This window comes from Anser brachyrhynchus (genome assembly GCF_964034855.1).
Source record: "Anser brachyrhynchus genome assembly, chromosome: 13".
NCBI lineage: Eukaryota > Metazoa > Chordata > Aves > Anseriformes > Anatidae > Anser > Anser brachyrhynchus.
Window position 1 is genome coordinate 12,868,619 of NC_137708.1, and position 23,960 is coordinate 12,892,578.

Below are 23,960 nucleotides of genomic sequence, written 5' to 3' on the forward strand. Positions count from 1 at the left end.
TATTGTTGCTTTCATTTCAGTTTTCTTAAATTATTTTTTATTAATCTTCAGATTACTAACATAAAGCCTTCTTTTCATCGGTAACTTCATAGTGTTTCATTCATACTGTTGAAAGACATAAGAAATATAAAACATTGCCAAAATCAATAAACTAAAGTATTGACTTTCAATCCTGTCCTGTTCAGAATGCATTAATCTACATACTAAATCATGTCATCATTACAATTCTGTCCATCTTGCAGTTTTCATCATTTTTCTTACCATGTCTTCTAATTACACTATTTTTTTTGTACTTGAAGGGCTTGCTTTCAAATGCAGTTTTGTTTTTTTGTTTGCTTTGTTTTTTGTTTCACCCTAGAACATAATCAGTGGTGTTTTTTTTGTTGTTTTTTTTTTTTTTTTTTAATTCTGCCCTAACCAGTCCTGTCCTTTGCATGCTGGAGGGCTCTTATTTTGCTGTATGATCCAGCAAACAGATGAGACTGTTAAGGGTGAATCTCCAAAACTCCAGAATTTAATTCTTCTGGAGGTAAGAGGAGCTTATCCAGCTATATGAGAAGATAAATACCTTTATGCAGTACAGTTAGGCTTGGTGCATGGAGGTGAATCTAGACAGATTTATTTTTTGTCAAACTCCTGCTCTCTTATGACTGCACCTCACCTCCTGTGCACTTCTCTTTTTAGCTGTGTGGCTGGACATCTATGTTGTTCCCTGTGCCAGGATGCTCTGTCATCCTCTCCCAGCTGAGCAAGAACTCTCCTGCTCTCTGTGATGAAACTGTGGACAAGGAACTGCAGGGCTCTGCTTAATTTGTCTCTTCCCTGCACAGAACAGGTATCAAGTGAAGCTGAAGCACAGCTGAGATTTACTTCCATATACTTAATGCAGGTTCGAAACATAAATAAATGCATAGCTGAGAGGTTTATATAGAGATGGTCAGGTGGTTTGAGCAAAAGAAAACATGTAGGAACAGAGCTGAATCAACAGGCATCTCGAGAGAAAGGAAGATGAAAGAAAGTAGGTGTGTGCTGTATGTATTCATTAGTGTATGAACAAATAAATGCGTGACCCATCCCTCTGAATGTCTAATCCAAGTCAAGTGCTTTCATCACTGAAAAGTCTTTTAAGACCTCTCCAACAAAGTTAAACTTTCTTTCAACTTCCCTAGGCATCAACAGAGCACTTTGGGTCCACAGGAATCTTTCTTTCTAAGTGTATAAACTTACTGATAACGACAACGTCATTAAAATAGAATCAGTCCTAAAAGCTGTGGAATGTGTGCCTGGCGTGCCAAGCACTAGTGTATGGTTGTCTTTACAGCACTCTGGTGGGGTATAGGGAGATCTGGGTCTCTAATTTACATACTTGGTGATGTTGAGATGGATTATCAAAGCAAAATGACAGTTTGATTTATGCTGCAGTTGTCCCTAATGCACCAGTTAGAGGTATACTGTAGATCATAGCCATGTTGAATTGTATTTTTTAATTTTTTCTTTTTTTAAGAAAAAACCTTTTCGTCTATCCTTTTAGGAAAAACAATTGGCAAACTGCTTATTTTATGGGGGCAGTGATATGAAGTGCTAAGGGAGCATAGTTCTAATGATAGAAAACATGGGTGTTTGGGGAACTAAGAAGGTTTTAGTTTCAGGCTGATATGTTATACTCTGAATCAAAATTTGTGGTTTGCCTCTACCATCATTTCGTACTTTGTTCTTGTGCACCAAGGATGTCCTGTGCTTGATAATTTTTTCCTGTGTTCAGTTGATACATACACAAATACAAATTTAAGTTAGCAAGACCTTTTTACCCTACTGTCAAAAGCAGTGGTGGGGCAGAGATACCAAGACTGAAAATCTTACACATTTTGCATCCGTAGTCTTGCACTAATGTGCTTATTACCATTTAATTAGAAACTGGTTTTATCACAGTTTAAACTTTCCTTACAGTCTATGTTTGGTATGCTTTTTTTTTTTTTTTTAAATCTATACAGAGGATTAAATGGATAATTGCAAGTACTTTGGATTCCAGACTTCTTGTTTATTTATTAGTAGCCTTTCCTATTTGAATGATATAAATAGCCAAGGCAGAGACCCAGCTTGCAAGAGCCTATCTGGGTCTTTATCACTGAACAGAAGCTGTCACTTCATGGGTGCGGTTCACTTGTTTCTTTCATGTATTTCTTGCTCTAGCGTCAGCCAAGCCTCATCCCATGAGAACTTGTGGCTGCTGTTTTTCTCAGTGCTTCCTTATCTCAGGTTCCAGGGTTGTCTTTTTTTAGCGCTCTTGTGTTGCAATCTCTCCACGGACTCCCCGAAATACGGTGCAATAGGGCAGCTGGGGGGTGTTGTTAGATTCCGGTTCTTGGCTCGGATGTGTTTTACCTCTCTGGTTTTGTGGGGGAATTGATAATTAAAGATGAGAGGTTTGTCACTGTAGCGTAATGTAGGAATACTGTAGAATCAGAAAGCAAATATTGCAATACTCGAGAGGAAATGAAAGTTCAAGAATGCCTGCATTATTAATCACTCTTATTGTTTCTCTCTGTGACAGAAATAATCTGCATTTTCTATGGCTCAGCAGGAATATTTACATTTTAAAAAATATCAGTGTATTCTTTTACCACAGTTCTCTTGTAATGGCACTGCTATGCTCTAGACACCTGTAAGAATCTCACTTGAGGAACAAAGATTTATATCTAAATTCTCCAACAATAAAATGAGAATACCTGTTTGAAAAGATTTGCCTAAATTTGATGTGTAATCTGTAGATTATAAATTCTTGGAGATAAAGATTGCCTTTTATTCTGTGCTAGTAGGGTACCTAGAACAAGAGTGTCATTGTGAGTGACTGTATGTGAATAGGTATTGAAACCTAATATTTCAACAGCAACAGTACTCAAAATGTGTTTTGAAAGATGATATATAAAGGCTCTATTGCAAGCCTGTAGTTGGTAAACAATATAAAAACAAAAAATATGACACTTCACTTGCCTGTCCTGTGCTCGCATAGTCAAAGAAAACACAAAGCCCTAAACCTAGGGAAAACAGTGTTACAAAATACTCAGCTAACAAGAAATAGTATGGAGTAACTTAGCTTCACCCTTGCATATATGCATCTTAATCCAGCCTTCAGTTAAGGGCGAATGATATTTCCTCACTTGTAAAACAACATAAAGCTGTGCCAAACACAATTTTAAATACAAAATATAAATTGTGCATGTTACACCAAGGTTAATGGTAGGAATCCCAGTTCAAAGCACTGGGCAACAGAAGCCCAGCTTTGGAGATGTCTCATAGCATGGGCTTTAGAACCAAGTCCACTACCACATTTTGTACCTCGTGGCTAAACTCAGCTAACTCTTCTGCTGTCCTTACTCCTTTGGCGTCAGCATCTCATTTGCAGATCACTTACTTAAAAGAGGAAGGAAGGGAAGCAGGTACCACGTTTCATCTGTGGCAGCAGCTTCTTTTCCCCCGTGCACCCACCTGAATGGTGCAAGCAGAAGCACTAGCAGAAGTGCTTCTGCTTGCACCATTGATGTGCTAGCAGAAGCTAGCTCGAGGGATAACGTCAGAGCTGAGCTGAAGGGCAGCTGCTACATGCAGCTCCTCCAGCAGCATGGAGAAAATCCCGGAAGAAACATGCTGCATTTATTGTGGCGGTGCCCCCACTTCCCTTCTGTGGTATCTGTCCTTGTCAAAGATCGCCAACCCCTTTCATGGCCCATTGGCCACAAGGGAACTGCTTGTCCCTAGGGAATTGTGTCCTTCCCTTCATGTCTCTCCAAATCATCCATTAGCATGCCAATAAGTTTTTCTCTTTGTGGGACATTATCTTTATGGACTGCCCTTTTGTGAATGGCCCTTCCCCCTTCCTCTAGCAATACAGCCTTTCCCCTGTGCATACTTTCTCCTTCCTTCCTAAGGAGCTTCCCCTAAGCAATGAATAGAAACAGGAAGCCACTTATGGCCTCTTTTCCCTTCCCTTTCACTGAAAAGCATTAGGGCTTTTACACAGTGACCTTGGAGTAGCCTTCCTTTCCCAGCTCAGACTGGAGTAATGATTGTACCTTTGAGGAGGGGGGAAAAAAAAGTGGAAAAAAAAAATCTGGCCCAGACTGAGGAATTCAGAGAAGGAAAAAGGGGAGGGGGTGGGGGTAGAAACCCAGTTCACCTGTATAGGCTCGAGTGTCTCTGAATAGCTACCCCATGGATGTGTGATTGCTCTGTATTATACTCTGTAGGTCAGAGTCATTGGGTGACTGAGAGCTTGCAGTCAGATACCTGGGGCTTCCTCTTCCCACGAAAGCACTAGGGAAAGAAACAAGTTTTTTTTTCTAAAAAAAAAAAAAAAAAAAAAAAAAAAGGAAAGAAAATTACAGTTTTTTTCTACAGGCCAATCCTAAAATGTTACTCGTATCAGTATCAATGGAAGAGGCTTGAGTAAATTATGGCCATTTTCAGGAGTGCACGCTTTTCCAAAGGTGTTCGGCTTCACTTTTTCACTGAGTTCCTGCTGACAAAACTGCATCGTGTAATGGCTGAGTGTCAATCACCAGCGGATGCTGTCGTGTTCGGCAGAAAGTACTGAGCAGCTCTCTAAAAGGAAGCATTTAAAACATAAGCAGCCTCAAGGAATATGCAGTGTGTGTTGCTCATTGTGATTTTGACATAGCTTTCCTACCTTATTTACTTGGTAATTCCACCCTCTAAATTGCGTTATTTTAAAACATGTTTAATAACATATTTGTTTAAAGGTTATGGTAATGAGCATATTATACAGTGTCAGAGCATGTCAGGTATCAACACAGCACTCAGGTAGTTTACTGTGTCTGTGTGTCACTGAAGGATGATTCACCTCGTATAGGTGAGGGCAATGCTGACTGAATGACTTACTCAAGTCCACAGGTGTGCCTGGCAGAACTATCTTGTGAGCTTGCCTTACAATCAGTTCATCACCCTGCCATAAATACCACTTAAATTCAGTCTTTTTCATTTCCTACAATGTCATCTGAACTCTTGGTTTCATGGATTTGGACACTTCTATCTTTTTCAGTTCTACAAGAACATGTTTTGCCGGGTCTGCGAAGGCTCCTTGTGCTTTCACACAAACAGCTGCATTTTGGAAGCAAGTAAGCAAGGAAGGAAGGAACAAATGGTCCTTTTTGTCCTCTCAACAAATACAAAATTAACTGCCCTGAAAAGTTTGTAGACAAACTGAAATACTTCTAATTCCTCCTCCTTGCCCCTGCTGTTCTTGACTTGACAGGCAGCCAACCCCATGCTGTTTTTATTAATTTACTTTGGTTCTTCATTCATCCATTGCAAGTCCTAGCTCTTTTATGGTGGAACTGCGGCTGACCCTGCCAAGCTGCTGCTGGAGGTGGCTCTGTGTAGCTGACCCAGTATATGGCTACACACACATCTCCTATTTGCAAGGCTCAGACCAGCACCCCAGATTTAAAAACATGAAGGATGAAAGCTCTGATTATCTTCCTGGACGTAAGTACTATCTGGGCTGTTCCCGTACCTGTTACCAGTTTGGATAATTAATTCAAATTATTGAAACTGTCTCCTTTTGAAATGCAAGGGATGTTCATGTTGACCATGAGGCACTCTTCCCACCAAAGCCTGCATTTTAAAGCTTCTTCCTTCTGTGTGCTCTGTGCAGAGTACTTTGGAGAACAATTGTGTTATCTAAGATATCATGACAAATGCTGGATACAATAGCTTCTAACTCATGAAAAGCATGAATACCTTCCTTCTTGATGGCTTGTATTTCTTGCAGCTTTACATCCGGATGGGTTTCTGCATTGTCACTGCACATTAAGATCAAAACTGTAGGGATTTTTCCATCAGATTCTTAACTCTTTCTGTGTTGCTTCAGCAAGTATTTTCCTCCTGCAGCTTTCCCAGTACCACCAGAGATGTTTGTCCTTCAGCCCAATGTAATTCCATCAGTCTTGCCAATTCAAAACCCTTAGGTAGGATCCAAGCAAAATAATTTTGCTCTTTCTCTTCTAGCTGATCTAGTCTCATGACGATATTTGCCTGAAACTCGTGGTGAGCAGACCTCTCAGCATTTTACAGAGATTAATGAATTTGTCTTCTCAATGTCCCCCAGAGGCAAGAAAGCTTTGTGCGAAAAAGGAAACTGGGAATCCAGGGAGATTAATGGATTTGGTGAAGATTACAAGGGAAGTAGTGGCACAGAGGTGACGAGCTCTGACTTTTATCTCCCAGTCCTGTCTTCACATCAGGAGTCATCTTGCCAGGAAGACCTGCTGTTTCTATTCCTAATAATAGGTTTGTTATTTAATGCTCAATAGAGCCTATATGGCTTCTTATAGATGAAAATAAGAAACTACTCCCTAAGAAATAGATAAAGTAGTAGTGAATACAGAACACAGGAGGGGATACCTTTATATTTATGGGTGTCCAGGGAGAGAAGATAGATGGGCTTTTTTGCCTTGAGTTCATCCTGCAAGTTTACTCATAATAGACAAAATGTCAGGGACCCAGATAATGTAGAGAGCTACCTATATGAAAGTTACTAATTTACTGGTTCCTTGTTTGCTATTGTATATGTTGGACTAAATGTCAAATGTGAGTACCTCCACTGTGATGATTTCTGTTGATGTTAAGGAGAAGTCCAAATTCTGCTGTGCACCGCATGCCCCCAAGCTACTGAAAATCCAGAGATTTCTCTCCATCCTAGTGCATCAGTTTTGTCCCAGGTACACGTTCAAGTAAATTGGAAAAGATTCCTACAGTAATACAGAGAAGCAAACTGGGTATTATTCGTACATCACTTGAGCATGTTTTACTCTCACTGATTTGAAAGTGTTCTTCCTGTGGAAAGGGACCTTGTGTTTTATCAGTTCTCAACTACCACTGTGTTGGATACAATTTAGTACCCCATATAGGGAAGGAATGTGTGGTTGAAACTTATCTTTGGTTGTAATCTGTTCTGGCATGTCAGTACATCTTGTGACCCTCCTTATTTATAAAACATTTTTTCTTTTTGAGGGCTGAGGCAGCTTAGGAACACCATCGCTTTCCATGAAAACAGGATTAGGCCAAAATGATATGGTCTGCTTCATGGTGATCTTTTCAATTTTTTCCAATTAATGAAGTTTATTTCAACTTACCCTCTATCACTGATTTAAGTTTAGAATTTCATATTCCACCTTCAAGGCAAAACTGTACTGAATAGTCTTTGCTGAAGGATTTAATCAAATTTAGGTGGGATTGCCTTTCTTTTTCCATTTTTTCCTTGTTTATTTTTCTCATTCCAAATGTCCCTTAAGTCTTAACTTTTTGTGACTCCTCTTTTCTGAGACCTCCTAGAAATTCTTGATACTGAGTGGCAAGTTTCCATGACATATTCTGGGCCATCTTTGCAAAGACAAACATCTGTCAAACAAATTAAAGTCTCCACTGAATTGAAAAGAAGAATTTAAAAATTAGTTATGTAAAGTTCAATTCCTCCTTGGCAACTGAACAATCACAAAGAGGTAAAATTTCTCTATGTGTAGACTTAGTGACATTTGCTCTACAGACTCTACAAGTGATTTCTCTAGTAGTGGCAATATTTCTAGTCAGATGCAGTAAACTTAAATGTACTTTATATAGTAGTAAATATTAAGTCTGATAACTTTGACGTGTAGATATGAATATAGTTATCCTCATTTCAACATACTATGAAGTTCCCATGCTTTGTCCATCTAATTAAGATTTATCAAAAACAAATGAGGCCTGTGCTCAGAAACAGTTCCTTCATTTCCTATGCCAGAGGCAGCTTTTGTGATGCGAGATGAGGTCACTTATGATCTTGTTCATACCCCACGCAGTTTTGCATGAGTGACTTCTGCAGTATTAATCTCCTTTGGAATTCTATCAACCTTTCCATTTTATGTGGTTTTACACACAACGAATACTTCCCCCGTTTATGCAGTTCCCAGACTGCTTATTACCTTGGGGATGCAATCCACCAACACATCCCTCAGTCATTCATCAAGTTTTCTAATTCTTCAATTTTGTTTTTTCTCAGATTTTTTTGTTGTTGTTGTTGGGAGTTTTGATCAGCTTAGTCAACCTGCCAGACTTTTTTGCAGCTTATTTTAGTGTCAGCCTGATCCAGATGGAGCTTTCATTTACTGGCTCTGCTGTCCAGCACGGTTAATTTCTCAACCACAGACTCTACCCTGTTTTCAACTGAGATTATAGATTTTTTTTATTTTTTTTTCAGTGAGTGCATCTTGCTGTGAAATACTGCTGTACTTTCCCTCCAGCTGTCTTGTGGTTTGTCCCCATGCCCTACTGTTGCTCCCTCTAAAAAAGGCACAAGAAAAATCACGTTGTGGCCCTTCTGCCAGAGTGAGGAGCAAAAAAACGAGTATCAACTTCCATTTTATGTTTTCCTTCAGTTCTGTCTCCCTGATGTTTCTTTCTCTTTGTTGTTCATTTATCACCGGTGTTGCTTGGTATTTTAGTTTTTCAAATGTGTCTCATGACAGGAATGAAAAATGTGTTTTCTGAGCGAGGCCAAAGCTGAAGGCAGCTGCGCAGTCGTACAGGAGCAAGACAAAACTATCACGCGGGCTTCTCCCTCTCCTACTTGCTCCTCTTGCAAAGAAACTGGGGGCGATGCGGAGGGGACAAAGGGACGGGATGCAGCCCTCAGGGGGCCGTGGCCACCCTCAGGCGCGCACCCGAGCGTCCCGCGCGTGCACGCGGCCGCCTGCCCGGAGCGCCCTGCGGGCGCTGGCCGAGGTGCTGAAGGGGGGCCCCGCGGCGGGCGCGCCGCTCCCTCGCCGGGCAGTGGTTGGGGCAGTAGGGGCGGTACTTGGGGCAAGAGTTGGGGCAGTTGTGGCTTCCATGCCACCGGAGGAGGTGGCCCGGACGCCGAAGTGACACCACTGTAACGCTGAACCGGGTCACATCGTAGCAAAGCGTGCATCAAAGGTGCTAGGAAGGTTAAGGTGCCGTCACCATTCTATTCTGTTTTCTTAACCTCTGTGGAGAGACTATCTATGCAACGGGTAATGCGCTAGTAAATACTTTACTAAAGTTTTTCAGACTTAGTGAAATGATTTTTTTTTAGATATATCTTGAATATCTTTATACGTTTAGAAGTTTTTAAAAACATGCAGCACCTTAACCAACTATGAAGTAGATTTAAGCAGTTGTTCTCAGAAAACATTTATTACATATATGGTACCCAACTTATTTTTTTTTCAAGTATCATAACACTGTTTGTGCTAATAGAAATCTATCTGTATAAATCAGAAACCTAGCAGTAGGAGGTACCCAACTGGCTCTTCTCTTGCCCTGTGTAGTAGTCCTACCATCACATTTGATCAGAGTTCAGTGATCTTTTAAGTGCTTAAGGTCACAAAATAATTCCATGATACTTTGAAACAAGAACTTAGTATCCTAAACTACAGTGAATATTCAGAAGAGTAGTGATTCATTACTCCTATAAGCACTGTATGACGAGGTCTTTCAAGAAATTAAAAATCAACTTACTAACACTCAATTTATACATTTATCTGCCAATCTGAGAGATTGGTATTAATACATTGATTTTGAATGAAGTTGTGGTGGTGACAGAATGGTGATGTGATGACCTCTTGTCAAACAGTGGTGCTAGAGGAGTTAAACACCTCTCACCCTCATCTTAAGTAGTACTACCCAGTTACTTTACAATACACCTGTGAACACAACGCATCAGTAGCAAGGTAGGAAACAGAAGCTGGACTCCAAGATTTTTCTGCTTTACTAATTGCATTTTCACTTCATCATAAAGAATGTACATGAGGGAGCTGCAGCTTCCCCAGTCTAGCCAATAATTTTTTATTCTTGATGAGTGTATTTATTTAGCTATGATTCTGTCTTGAGCTTATGTAATTTTATTTATTGCTATACTTATTTGTAAAAATGAGCAAATCAATAGAGTATTGGGGGAGGGTAGTGAAAGAAAAAGAAAAAAAATCACTCAGAAGCACTACAATAAATTTACTGTAGGATAGAAAACTCCAGAGACAAAAAGTAGATAAATGCCTGATGATAAACACTGAAGGCAAAATCTGAATCACTCATTGATTCATCATGTCTTTTCTTCAGTATTTATAGAGCCAAACAAATAAGATAAAAGGAAGAGAGAATCCCAGTAGCCTAATGAGAATGTTACAGTTACCAGACTTACCTTCTGAGGGCTGAATACAGCAATCTGCTCCAAAAATTTGTATTTAATAATGGACTAAAGGGTGTTGTGGACTCATCTAAGCATTAGATGAGCTTAGCTTTCTTGGAAAACTCCATAATTTGTAGCCTGAGCCATTTTTTGTTGTTATTATTAGCACTTTTTTTTTTTTTTTAAGTCTTATTTCTTTCAGAAATTGGGTGATGTGACCATGTCCTAAAGCCCTCCTTCCATCCTCCTTCTATTACCTGGGTGTGTTGATTATCGTAATGAAATAGGATAGAAACACGGAAACCACCATGAGGTATAGTTACAAGTTTCATGAAAGTACATGACGAGGGAGACCATGACGATTATTCCACTTAAAGCAGATAAGGATTCTGAGTTTCACTGTCACAGTTTCCAGAAAGGAGAGAGATGTGAATGGCCCATTCCTTGATGAGATGTCATCTGTCTAAGGATGATAAATCCATGTGAAGTCTGTCTTTGTTAGTTCTGATAAACTAACAGTACAGTGCTGTTTGTGAAGACGTATGTGTGTATGTTATTTTTCATCATTTTGTTAAGAGAGGAACTTGTGTATTTTCATTTTTTAAACTGTCATTTAGGGAGTCATATTTTTCAAGAAGGCCAAAAGTCAATGTTTATTCATACACGCAGCTTTGCATTCCTTTTTTACTGAGGTGACATATATGGTCATCAAAGAAGCAGATAATCCTTGGCGCAAATAGCTTCAGACTGCAAAGACTGGCAGCCAAAGTAAAGAGGAAAGGATAAGACTCCAAGATGTACAACCACTGTGGTAATTGGCGAAGTTCTACTGGTGTTTATTGTTTGCGTTTGAGCAATGCCAAGTTATGGCTTTTTACCTGTGAACAAAACAAGAAATGAAAAAAATTTCCTGGCCGGTGCAGTAGTGGGACTTTCCAAGATGAAAAATACTGAACATACTTGACTGATGTTCTCCATACTGTAAATCTTTTAATTGCTCTTCCATTGCTGCTCTGTTGGTTTCAGTCCCTTGCAATGCATTCTCTTTTTCCCAAGTCCTCACAGAGTATCTCTTAGGTACTTGAAAAATAATGATAGGCACTTCTGAGCAGCACTGGTGAGCAGAAATGGCTTCTGCTATAGTTCTGTGTAATGTGCTGCCATGCTGGCTTCACTGTGGACTCATGCATTCTCACGTGTCCTGGCCTGAAGGAGTATAAGAGGAAGGCATATCAATTTCTCTAGAATGGGTACTGTTTTGCATGGAATAGTTGGTTAACATTAAGCAATCCTCTTGGTCTCCCAAGGGTTTCTTTCTTTCTTCTTTTTTTTTTTTCCTTTATTCTTAGCATATTCTTTTTCTTATTATCTGTGCTTGGCTTTTATGTAATAAACAGTTACCAGTTTAGGGACTGGATCTAACAGACTGCTTATTTTCCTTGCTTATGCACCCTGATTCTACAGCTGAACCAAAGCTCTTACTTTCCACAAGATTTAAATTGGATTTTTATTCAACAGCCAAATAATTTAGAGGGTTTCTTTAATCGCTGCTACTCTGGCTCATTAAGTGCAAAAGAATTGTCACTACCACTCACTCTCATTGAAAAAACAGCCTGTAGTAACTTTGCATATAGCTTGAAGGCTGCTTTTGTTCCCCAAAATTAGTTTACGTTTAGCCTATATTAGTTATTCCCCTAGATACCGTGTCCCAGACAGCCTGCTATTCAAGAGTCCTTGCAAATACAGAAGAATAACACCAAAGACTCTCTACAAAGACCTCATTGTAAGACTAAAAGGATTTCCTGTGAATAAGAGCTACACATGGACTTAACACTGCTGGGAGCAAGAACATACAAGGAGAAACCAACTACACAGTGAAGCCAAGACATTACTGTTTTTTAACGATTTCTTTGTAGATAGGGAGAAGAGGTCTTTTCCCAAGGAGCTCATGATAATACAGTGTAGCCAAGAACACAAGGGAGAATGCTGTGTGGAAGGAAGAAAGGGAGCCTTGAAGGAAGAGAGGAAGCTCTGAGCTTTCTCCCTCTTTCTGTTCTTTTCTACTCATTTAGATGAGGTGTGAATGTAACTGATAGGCAGTGCACACTGCCTCTTCTGCAGAAAGGGATTGCAGTGGGATATAATGATTTCTTAGTCCTGTATTATGGTGCCAGTTCAAAGGCATAGTAGAGCACAAATTAAAGTAACATCACTCTCAAGGCAAATGCCATAGGACTGCTCACTAGAGCATAGACAATGAATGCCTATAAGAAACATCTAGTAGCTTTTTCCAGAACTGCATGGAAAGTAGTAACTATTTTACACTTCAGTTTTCTTCAGAAATTAGAAAATAATCAGGCCAAATGTAAATAATAAAGGAAAACTGTAGAAACTTAGGAGTATGTATAGATTTTGTTAAGTTAAAATTAAGAATGTCTTTCCACAGGAAGAATAAAAGCCATTTATCCAAAGCATGTTTTCTCATTTTAATATCTTCCCACATTTGATAGCTTTAAATAAGCTCACATTTGTATCAACAGGGAACTTCATTATCATCATATATCAGTGCAAAGCAGGAGTAACTTCAGCATGAAAACCCATGAGGGAGAGGAGCTTTTGGAGTTAGCCTTTCTCATATTAAATATTACTAAGCTTTGCAATTTCAGAAAGAATTAATCCTCAGTTGAGTGTATCTCAGATGGTAGAAGGAAATTGATGCTCTTTCTGTAGTGTTTTAACACGAAATAAAAATTAGTGTTGTATACCCTGTGCAATACTGGCTTAATTGTTCAGTTCCATGAATAAGATTGGCTGAGAGATGGTTTCTTGTCCAGAGAGTATCTCAGAGTAGTCTGTTACTCCTGAAGTAATAGAGGAGTATTACAGGATCCAATATTCCCTTTGCTGATTAAAGATGTATGGCTTGTTTTTGCTACACTTCTCTGTTTTGCAACAAATCATAAAAACAAAATGGTTTTGCTTCAGGCCAAAGGCCAGATTAACTTTTATCCTATTTCTGACCACAAGCAGCAGGGGATGCTTAGGCCATAGATGAGAACAACTACATTGTACTGTCTCACTTTTGACAGCACTGCGTTTCTGAAGCTCCGTGAAAGAGAAGGCAGTGTCTACCAACTTGGACTTTGACTGTCTCTCCATTGCTGTTCCAAAGAATCTTCACCTCAGTTTTATCTCTGAAATGTATTTGGTGAGATCTAGCTCAGGACTTGGACATTTAAGTACTTCTGCAGTAGAGCAAACCCAGCTAAGTTACCTGTATCTGTGTGAGATATTTATTCCATGCTGCACTTCACTAGTTGGTGAGGAAATTTCCGTGGTATTTAGAAAGGAACAGGTACTGTGAGGATGCCTACTTCTTCTCTGTTAGAGTAAAGGTAGCACTGTCAGGTCTTTCCATACCTTTTTGTTCTTTTCTGTTTTATCTAATGACAGCTTGTTCATGTTTTCTTTTCCCTAAAGCCCTAGTGATGAATCCTGTAGCTGTTGGACCAACCCGATTACATGCTGAACCACACTGACGTAGTCTTGCTCTTTCTTTTTCCTTGACCTTTCCACCTCTTTCCTCCATGCATTCAGCCTCCCATTTTTATAAGAAAAAACAAAAGCTACTCATACTCTAATCATAGTGACCTTGGAGTCTCAGTTGGTGAGAAACTACCTCATTTTGCATTCTAAGCCATAATTAGTGTCAGTCAATAGCAATGGCACAAGAAACAGTTACATGCAAGAAAGGTCAGGGACTCGCTCTTCCTTTGGCTGAGAGCACAATGGGATAGGTAGGTGTCCACTAACCAAGGCTGTGTGTATGAGTAATCTACCAGGATACTCGACCTCACCATGTAGTTGCCAGGTACAATTTCAGATCATAGTTTTTTCACGTTACAGTATTAGTTTTGATAACCATGCAGAGACAGATGGCATTTTGTCGCCTTTCCAAAGCAGAGGAATAATTTGCCGAGCTGTAGCTAGTATAATGAGAAGCCAAGTAAGTTGAAGATGAGGTAAAACCAAAGCATCTGTTGGTCCTTGTGTGCCAACTTTTAGATGCTGCAGACAAACTAATATTTCCACACAAAAACTGGTGACTGTTATAGATTTGTGTAAAAAAGATGGCATTTGATAACAATGCCACAACAGATGTCGTTGAGTCCATGCTTGATTTTTACTACTGCTCTGTGCATTTTTGGAAGAGATGCTTGCTCTGCACAGCTTGTATGGAGTATGTTCATTATAAAATTTTATTTTTCAGGAAACAATGAGATGGAAAATTCGTAGCTAATCTGATATTGTCCTTCTTTATCATGCTTCCTTAGTGGTTAGGGGGGAAGAGTTTATTCTTGTTTGATTCCCTTTCAATCCTTTTTATGTGAAAGAAGTGACTATACATATAACTATATACTGTATATAATATAAAAATCTTAAGAGAGCTCTCTATTAAAACACAATGAAAAATTTGAGGTTACTTGCACTATCCAATATTACATTTTCCAGCATGTGTCATGGAAAATGTGTAATTATATCTTCCCTATTCAAAGCAATCCTTTTCTTCACCTTAATCCTATTCTTTCTCATCTTCTTTGATGAGAGAGAACAATGTTTCAAAAGTTCCCCTTTAAGAGCAAAGCTTGTAAAAGAAACCCATGGAATACTATTGCCTACTTGACTCTTTCTCCTTGGTAATAGATGTGGCAATTTAATAAAAGCAGTTTCTATCTAGGTCAAAATTATTTGAGGCATGCATACTTCACCTAATATATATATATATTTATATAATATTAACTGCCTGCTATGATGTGGTGTACTCTGCAGTCTGCATTGTGTGTTGCAAGTGCGAGGAGCCTAGTGGAAGTGGGTGAAGGGGAGCACTTTCTCCTCAAATGTATGGACATGACCAAATCTTAGGCATACACATCCAAGACCTTCTCAGAAAAGGGAAGCAGCAGACCCATGGGACAGCAAGAGGGAGGCTGAGGAGGGAACAACAGCATTTGGGAGACTGTAGAGAAGGGAAGGGGACTCCCCCAGACACCAGAGCCTCCCACAGCAGGAGTGTGTGCGTTTGGGTAAAAACTGCAAGCGGCGTTTGCAACAAAGGGATCCGAAGCTAAACAGCTGCTTTATTGCATTCCTGCTGCTTTTCATTTGGTGGTTGTGAACACTGGTGCAAATGTTGCTTTGCAGGGGTGGGCAGGAGGGAACGCAGGTGTAGTGTGGTGTTCAGCAGGTTGTCTCGCGCCCAGGAAGCAGCACTGGCCCGCTCTTGCCAAAGCCTGTCAGTAGGACTAAACCACAGTCAAGAGTTAGAGGTCCAGTTTGAAGCAAAAAGAGCATCAGATAAACTGGACAGAGGCTGAATTTGAGGGGAAAAGAGAGAACCTGTTGATTAAAAAAAATATATAGCAGTGCTTGATTGATTCTTTTTGCTACCTGAAGCCCCAGGGGTAAGGAAGAGTGAAACCCTGAGTTTTTATTATAAAGTGCTTTCACCATGGGTTAGCAGATGCTCTCAGCCAAGGGAGTACTCTTAGACCTTGCCAATTCTTCAAAACACTTTCATCTGCCAACCAGCATTACCTCTGCCTTATCCATGCTGAACTGAAGTCTAACATGCTTTCATCCAGTACCTGATTTTTGCCAAGTATTGTAAGAGCAGACATTTTTCTCACAATAGATTTAATTCACTGACTTTCTGTCCATTTCATAGCATTCAAAAGGGTGCTTAAAACACATGGTTAGAGACTAACATTACCATATTTTATACAATTATCACTGAGTTTAAATTGATTACCCTAATGGAGATCTGCTATTTTCAAAATTCCACTGTCTCTCTGGTTTTATAGTGCATTTTGTAGACCACTTATGCATTGTATCTCTTATGTATTCTGTTTTCCATTATATTTTTTCCCCTCATGAGTGTGAATGCAATCTCATGTTGTTGGGTATTTAAACCAAATCTTCTTAAGGACTGTGTTCAGTAGTAAATATTAATACACAGGAAGTTCACTGAAGTGCGAGTGGAGTAAATACTTTTGAGCTAGACAGAGAGAAAAACAGCATCTAGCTTTTTACTACTGCACCTGTAGAGGAAAACCTGGCTCACTTCATGTCCTTGATTTTGGTGAAAGTTTATTTATTCAATATACCGTCTATGAGAACTTTATTTCTTCCCAGATAACATGCACAAAAATCTTCACTTGATAAAAGCAGTGGTGATGATGATATCCTTGGAGACAGTTTAGGGTTCTTTATAGCAAATAGTTTTCTATGTGGCTAGAAATCACAGCACCTTATAAAATTTGTGTCTTTCCAACTCAAAAATTGAAGTTAAATAGGAGGATGAGTAGGGGTGTTCATAGCAGTCTAGAGGAAGATAAAATGCTGTGTCTTGAGATGCAACAATCCTGAGTTTGGCTGACAAGCTGTCCAATGACTTCTTGCAGAATATTCAACTCAATATTTATTTTGTCTTTTGACTTTATCTCCCTGTAAGTTTTTGTGATTTTTGGTGTGTGTTTTAATTGGTGAGTGGGTCATATTTTTTCTTATGGTACAATGAGAGGTTTAAAAACCACTGAAAGATTTGAATCCAACAGAGAAAACCAAGGCTTTACCGTAACAAAATGCCTTGCAGCCTCAATCTTCCTGGAATTATCAACATTTCAGGTCAATTCTAAAACAAAGAACTAAAGACATAAAGGCAAAGGCATCAGAAATAGATTAACATGCTGAAAATAAGTGGTAGTAATTGGAGTCTTGAATACAAAAAAAACTAGCAAATCAAAATACAGATTTAAAATTTGCAAATTTAATTGGTGTAAGAATATTTTTAGAAGACAAGAAGATGAGCACATAAATATCATACTTTAAATTTGGTATCATTAAAGATGGTCCAAGAAGCTAATATAATTTTGTTCTGCATCACTTAAGTACTATTTTGCTTTAATACTGAGCATAATAGATGACTACACTTTTGGTATATCATAGATTACATTTGTTAGAATAACGTTCTGATGAGCCACTTGTGCAGTGCCAGCTTGAAGTAGATTTAATCTTTTTTTTTTTCTTGAACTCTGTTATTTTTCTGCATACTCTGTGTGCTGTGGTTTCCACTGACCCCTGTTTGCTAATGATACATTTTATTAGTGCCAGTTAGAATAAATTGGTCTGTTAGGTTTAGAGCAAAGATGTTAATGATGTTTTCAACCTTAACACAATGAATATCACGCAAATCACTATGCATACGCTTCATAATAAAGGGTCACTTCAATCTCTGCGGTTTCAGCAATTTATGAGTTTTGTGCCATGTTTTATTAGAATAGCATTTGTAAACCATTTTGTCATCCACGATGAATTATTTCCTCTTTCAGCTGATGACTTTCAGTCAGAGGAGCATTCTTTGCACCAAGGACTAGTTTAAGAAAAGAACAACAACAAAATAAAAATAAAAGTTTGGGCTTGTAGTTACGGGCTACAGTTGTGAAGTTAGGGACTCCAGTGGGCACCACTTAGGGAGCTCCAATGATCTTCTCTTTGCTTCTGAAGGTGCTTGCACTCCTACCAAAGCAATCACTTGTACAAGGAAAACAGAGTAAAATCTCTCTCTCTTCAAGTATTCATGCAATTGAGCAGTAATATATGAGAATGAGGGCTGAGGCACTGGGCCCACATCCTGCATCACTCTGATTAACTCAATGAAGTTATCTTGAAGCTGATACAACTGCATATATACCATGAAAATTCTGCCCATGGAGCTAGAGGTTTAAAATAAAAAGAGTGGCTCTTCTGTACAAGAAAGATATGAACTTACCAGAGAGAGTGAAGCAAAGGGCCATGAAAGTGATTAAGGGTTTGGAGCATCTGTCATATGAAGAGAGGCTGAGGGAGCTGGGACTGTTCATCTTGGAGCAGGGGAGGTTTAGGGGGACTTTATTAGTGTGCATAAATACCTGATAAAGGAGTAACAAGATGGAGACAGGATCTCTTCAGTGCTGCTCAGTGACGTGACAGGAGACAATGGGTACAAACTGAAATACAGGAAATTCCATTCAAACATAAAAAACTTTTTTTTTACTATGAGGGTGATCAAACAGAACAGATAGCTCCAAGAGGTTGTGGAGTCTGCATCCTTGGAGATAATCAAACCTGGCTGGACGTGGCCCTGGGCAGTCCGCTGTAGCTGATCTTGCTCTGAGCAGGGGTTAGACTGGCCAGTCTCCAAAGGTTTCCTCCCACCTCAGCCATCCTGTGATGATACCCCAGCCTCTGCTACTTTAAGTTTGTTGCAAATGCAAAACTAGATCTCTGGCATCCTGTCTGCTCTCATGCCCATCTGCTAGAATGGCATTATGCCCACTCAGAAGGTGCTATGCCAGTTTCAACAAGGCACAGGTGCCAACCAAACATAGATTTAGAAAGATACCCTGCAGAAGATCCTCCTGGTAGTAAGTAATGCCAAATTAGGCCCACATGCTTCATTACGAGGGATCACATCTGTTGAGGCTTGTGGGCATTGTACCATCAATTACAGGCTTTATCCTCTTTTTCTTTCTCCTGAAAGCTTTAGTGAATGGAAAGCAAAATTTATGAGCCAATCAAGGGCCTTGAGAAAATCTGGGGTTTTCCCTCGTGATCTCCATCTTGAAATCTCAACTTTCAAACTGCTGGAGCTTGTATCCCTGTGTTAGACATACTTTGGTATACACTAGAATTGTTTGTGAAGGCAGCAAAAGAAAAGACACTGAAAACGCTATTCTTTCTTGTCATTTAATGCCATGAGAGAAGGATTATGTGGAATTCATTTGATACTTCTCAGACTGTGAGGCATGTTTTGCAGCTTTACCTTCATTTAGTACGAGAAAACACACTACTTGGTCGTTATGTTATCTGTCCACAAGCTTCACTTAGGCAACCAAGAGATCACAAGACTCAATCTGTAGGCCACTGTGGTACCTGTTTTATGTTGTTGATTGTGAGATCTGAAGAGATGATACTGCTCAAGTCACACCGTGAGGAGAACTGATGACCCACAAAGAACTGCTAAATCCTCTTGCTTCAGGAAACCGGGCACTGTGTAGAAGACGACTGGTGACAAAGTGCTTAGCGCTGCCTAGCTAATTTGGGGGCAATTATCTGGGCCTGTGGTAGTCTGCAGGATATTTGTCCTTCATGTCGCATAGACTAACCTGGGAGCTTGCTAGGCCAAAAGACATTTCCTGAGTTTTCTCGTTGTTAGCCCTGAGTTAGTTTGACCACTGCTTATTGGGTTTCCTTCAGGATCTCCCTAAGCTAGAGGTTGTGATTTAATATTACTCAGTCCTGCTTAAATTATTTCACTAATCTTAGAGTGGGGCTGAAGAATGGGATGCAGGAAACTGTCTAGAGCAGAGCAGCCTAGAAAGTATGTTTCATGATTTACTTTAGGGAGCAGTTAGGGGGAAGAGGGCACTGCGCTGTATCTGTCTATGCCTCGTATTTACCCTGATGGGAACTGGCTTCTGTTAACTGACAGTCAGCTTAATCTGAGTTGTGCCAACAGTAAAAGCACAAGCCCAAACAAAGCCCCGTGGTCTGTCAGTGTGTGCTTGCTCCTGCTTCAACCAGGAGGCTTGCAAGGAAAGGCAGTGCTGCCTCGCACCCCCTGCCTGCGCAGGCAGCTCCTACCACCAGCATGGGGGCACCCTGGAGGTCCAGGCACCGAGCTCCAAGTGCCATCGTGTCGCTCTAAGCGTGCCTCATGCCGCTTCAGCTGATGGGTAAACCAGCTGTAGTGCAGGCAAATAATGTAAAGCATCATAATTTTGATGGTGTTTATTCCACGTTTACATCATTAAGAGAAATATGTTTTAAAATATTGGTGAGTCCTACAGACTGAATTTTATTCTCATAATGATACAAATATCGATATCCAAACACTCCATTATTTATGCACCATTAAGTAATCTGCTCGCGGCCCTTTCCCACATCTTTCCATTTGAACCTGGAGAACATGCGCTGTCATATGGTTCGCCTATTTATTCTTTAAAAGTTAAAACAATAAAAATAGCACAGCAGGGTCTTGTCCATAAGCAATGGAAACATTGCTCTAAATTCAGTACTATTTCTGTTTTTATTATGTGATCGTTTCTTTGTTGTTAATCACTTGCCCTACTTAATTCATTCATTATACTCGAAAGCTTTGAGATTAAACCCCCAGGCAGGGTAGCTTCATATGAATCCTTTCTTTTTTATCTGTTCCAAGTTAGATTAAGTCTAGGTCCTGTTTAATGAGGTGCCACTTGCTGGCTTTTCATGCAGAAAGAATTCCTCATACTCAGCGGTATGTATATACCATATAAATTATAAAATATTTTACATTTTTTCTGAATTTCTAACTAATGTGTCCTGCAGAAGACACTATTATTACAAGTTCCCTGGGACATGGGTGGTTGGCTACTTCTGATTTGATTTTTTTTTTCTTTGTGATGAATCTTACTGTTCATTTTTGATTGATTTTCTTTTTATTTAATTTATGTAATTCCACAGTAGTTTTGTTATCAATGGCAGTGAGAAAACTTCTTATTTGTCTCTGCCTTCAACTCACGAAGTCAGTTGTTGGCACATCTCTACCTGCCATACAATGTTTAATGGTCTGCCCTTACCTACTATTGCTTCTGTGCTTATGGCCTGCTAGGGCCAATGTGGCTAAGGCATGGGAAGATTTATGGTCAACAATACCTAAGGGAGTGTGATAGGTCTCTTGCTCCACAGTCTGAGTGATGAAGTACTTTTTATGATCATGTTGACTGGAGTTAGACTTCAACATGGGTCTGAGGCTGGAATTTATACCTCTGGATCTTTATGAGACGTATCTGTTGCACTCCTGTTGGGCTCCTTTGCAGCCTCTGTCCTGTAGTTAACAAATCTGTTCCATATTGGCAGATTCCTGATGCTAATGGCACTTCCTTTAGGTTCATAGATCTGCTTGTACCGATCCAGCACTGACTAGTGATTACATGCTGGACTTACATCCATGTTCTCAGCTTCTACGCGTTCTTTCCAACATCAAATAACTGTTTAGCTGAAAATGTCATGTACAGCCTTAATGTCATCCCCTATTTGTATGTTCACATATTATGAAAGGTATTTTTCTTTATGCTAACTATGAATGTTGGTATATACAAGGAGAGTTTGGCTATGCTGCCAAAATCCACCCTTCTGAAAACTGGGGACATATCCATTTTGTACATGTTTTTATTTCAAGACAGGGAAGCAGACAGCAAAAATGGAGTTCAGCTGTATTTGTAAAAGCCTGCTACAGATAAGTGGTTGGATGTGTTGGCAATGATAGAGCAGCTTTTTCCTGCTGAGAGACAGTGATCACAAATAGTCTGTTTCCCCTTTTCCACCAGAATTTGAGACTAAATGCCTCTCAAAATGAGAAGCAGCAATGATGTCCAGGAAGGACAATGTTCCACAATGTCTGGAGAGTTCTTGTTCTCACTTTTGCCTGCTCAGTTTAGGAGCTTGATTACCTTATTCCAAACTAAAGCTGCTCTTGAAAAGTTATTCAAGTTATGGTAGTTATGCTGAATTAAGAATTAGTTATGCTGAACTAGTTGTATTAGGCCAATTTAGGATTTTTTTTTTTTTTGAGGAATTTCTGAATGCTCCTGCCCAACCATTCGAAAGATACATTGTAACCTTCAGCCTGGGTTTCTGGCGATTTTTGAATGGTTCACCTGGAGAAATGTTGTCAGTCATACAAGATCTTGAGCTTAGGCCCTTCTTCAGAATTAGTTTACCCAGAGCTGTTGAGAGGCTCTTGCAAGAAATCTTCTCAGCACCTCTGTGTAAGTGAAAAGCATGGCTTGTTCTGTGTGGCTCCTTCATTATTCCATCTTGGCATGCTCCTTGATGCAAAGTCTTTGATTATTTCACCTTAAGGAAAGTTGAGAGTCTAATGTTAAATTGTTATACAACAAAAATAACAACAAAAGAACTGGTAGCATTTTCTTTTAACTGTGATCCAGAGTACTTCTGTAGGTAAGAAATGTTATTGTTACTAGTACTACTACTACTGATATTAAAATTTAGAATCAACATCAAGCATCATATTGAAGATTAACATTTACTGGAAAGAGGAGAGAGACATCAAGCGGTTTTCCAGTTCTTAACCTGTGGGTGGCCAATTTTGAGAATACTGATGAATATTTAGGTGGGAATGCAAAAATGGAGTTTGGCTAAACCTAAATATTTGGCATCTTTTCAAAGAGAACAATAGATTACAATTTATTCTTCCTTCCAAAGGAGTTACCAGTCAAAAAGTGTCAATGCTAATCAGGGTAGAAAGGATATTTGACTTGGACAGACTAGTAGACTTCTAAGTATGTTTTTGCTAATGCTTTCCAGGATGTAAGGTTGCAAACTCCCTAATCATCCTTATGTATACAATGTGAAGAATATGGCAGAAGAAACAGGGAGCTCAGCGTAGGTAAAAATTAAATAATTTTCTGCAATACCTATGGATATTCAAGAGACAACAAAGGTTATGGATACAAGTACTGCTACATAAATATCATCCCCTAATAGGTGATCAACAGTCCGCTACTTTTTGAATCACTAAAAAATTCCGTGTTGATCTCCTTTTAAAAACTTATTAGTAAAAATACAAGTTAACCAGTTATTTTCCATTCTTCCACCCTCCACTGCTAGATTGCACCACTTATCATCTGTAAGATATTGAGACCTGGAATGGAAATAACAAAGGGAATTGCAGTGCTTTCAGTTCAAGGGATTGGTGGTGTTTCACAGTAGGCTTGCCCCCCACAGCCAGCTTTAGAGAAGAGATCGGTAGCTTTTCAACTGCATAGTGTGATGTTATCAAATATTTTGAACTGTAATCTTGCAATTACTATTAATGTTGCATTAAAAGATTATTTAATGAAGGAGATCATGCAGAGAACAAGCAATATAATGGCTCCAAGCAGCTTGCCTCCCACATACCTGGAAAACCTCCCTACTGCTACAGAGGGAGGAAGAACAGTTAGTGCCAGTTCTAAACAATAGGTTTCACACTGTATCTGTTAAGACCTGTTGCTTTTGGCAACAAAAACTGACTCACAGGCATGAATTTAAATTTTAAAAAGTGGTACTCAGTGATTAAAGACAAACACAGAATATTCCAGTTTCTGCTGTGCATTGTTTAGTATTCAAAGATAGTTGTGGAGGTGTTGGCTGTCTGAGCATTCCTTTCCACCAAGTATTGTTTAACCTTTCTGTGCATTTCAGGGCCTGATCTTGTTCTGACGAAAACACAGGTAATTCAGAAGCAGATGCAGTTACCTTGGTGTAAAACTTGCTGGAGTAACAGAAAGAACTAAGGCTTTAGTTGTGCTTTAGAACTGAAATGTAGTTCATGTTGTAAATGTGCGTCTGTTGCTTTAGCGTTTAGTTGGCAGGACCCTGATATAGTATATCTCAGGTTGGTATCTATGATGATGACTGCCTGGTGTTTCCTTAAACCTTCACTTTATGTATCGTACCTGTTTTTCTGTTTGTAACACATTGAAAGCTGAGTAAAGTGTGATGATGTCAATGCACAGCTAAATCCAGACAAGCCAGTAGCGGCACGGGGAGTTCTAGATTGCAGATCCTTTCAGATCTCATCCTGTACACAGCCAATACAACCAGTCAATAAAAAATAATCCTCTTCAACTCTATCTTTCATAGCATTTTTCTTTTTTTTTTTGTCCTGTATTCTGCT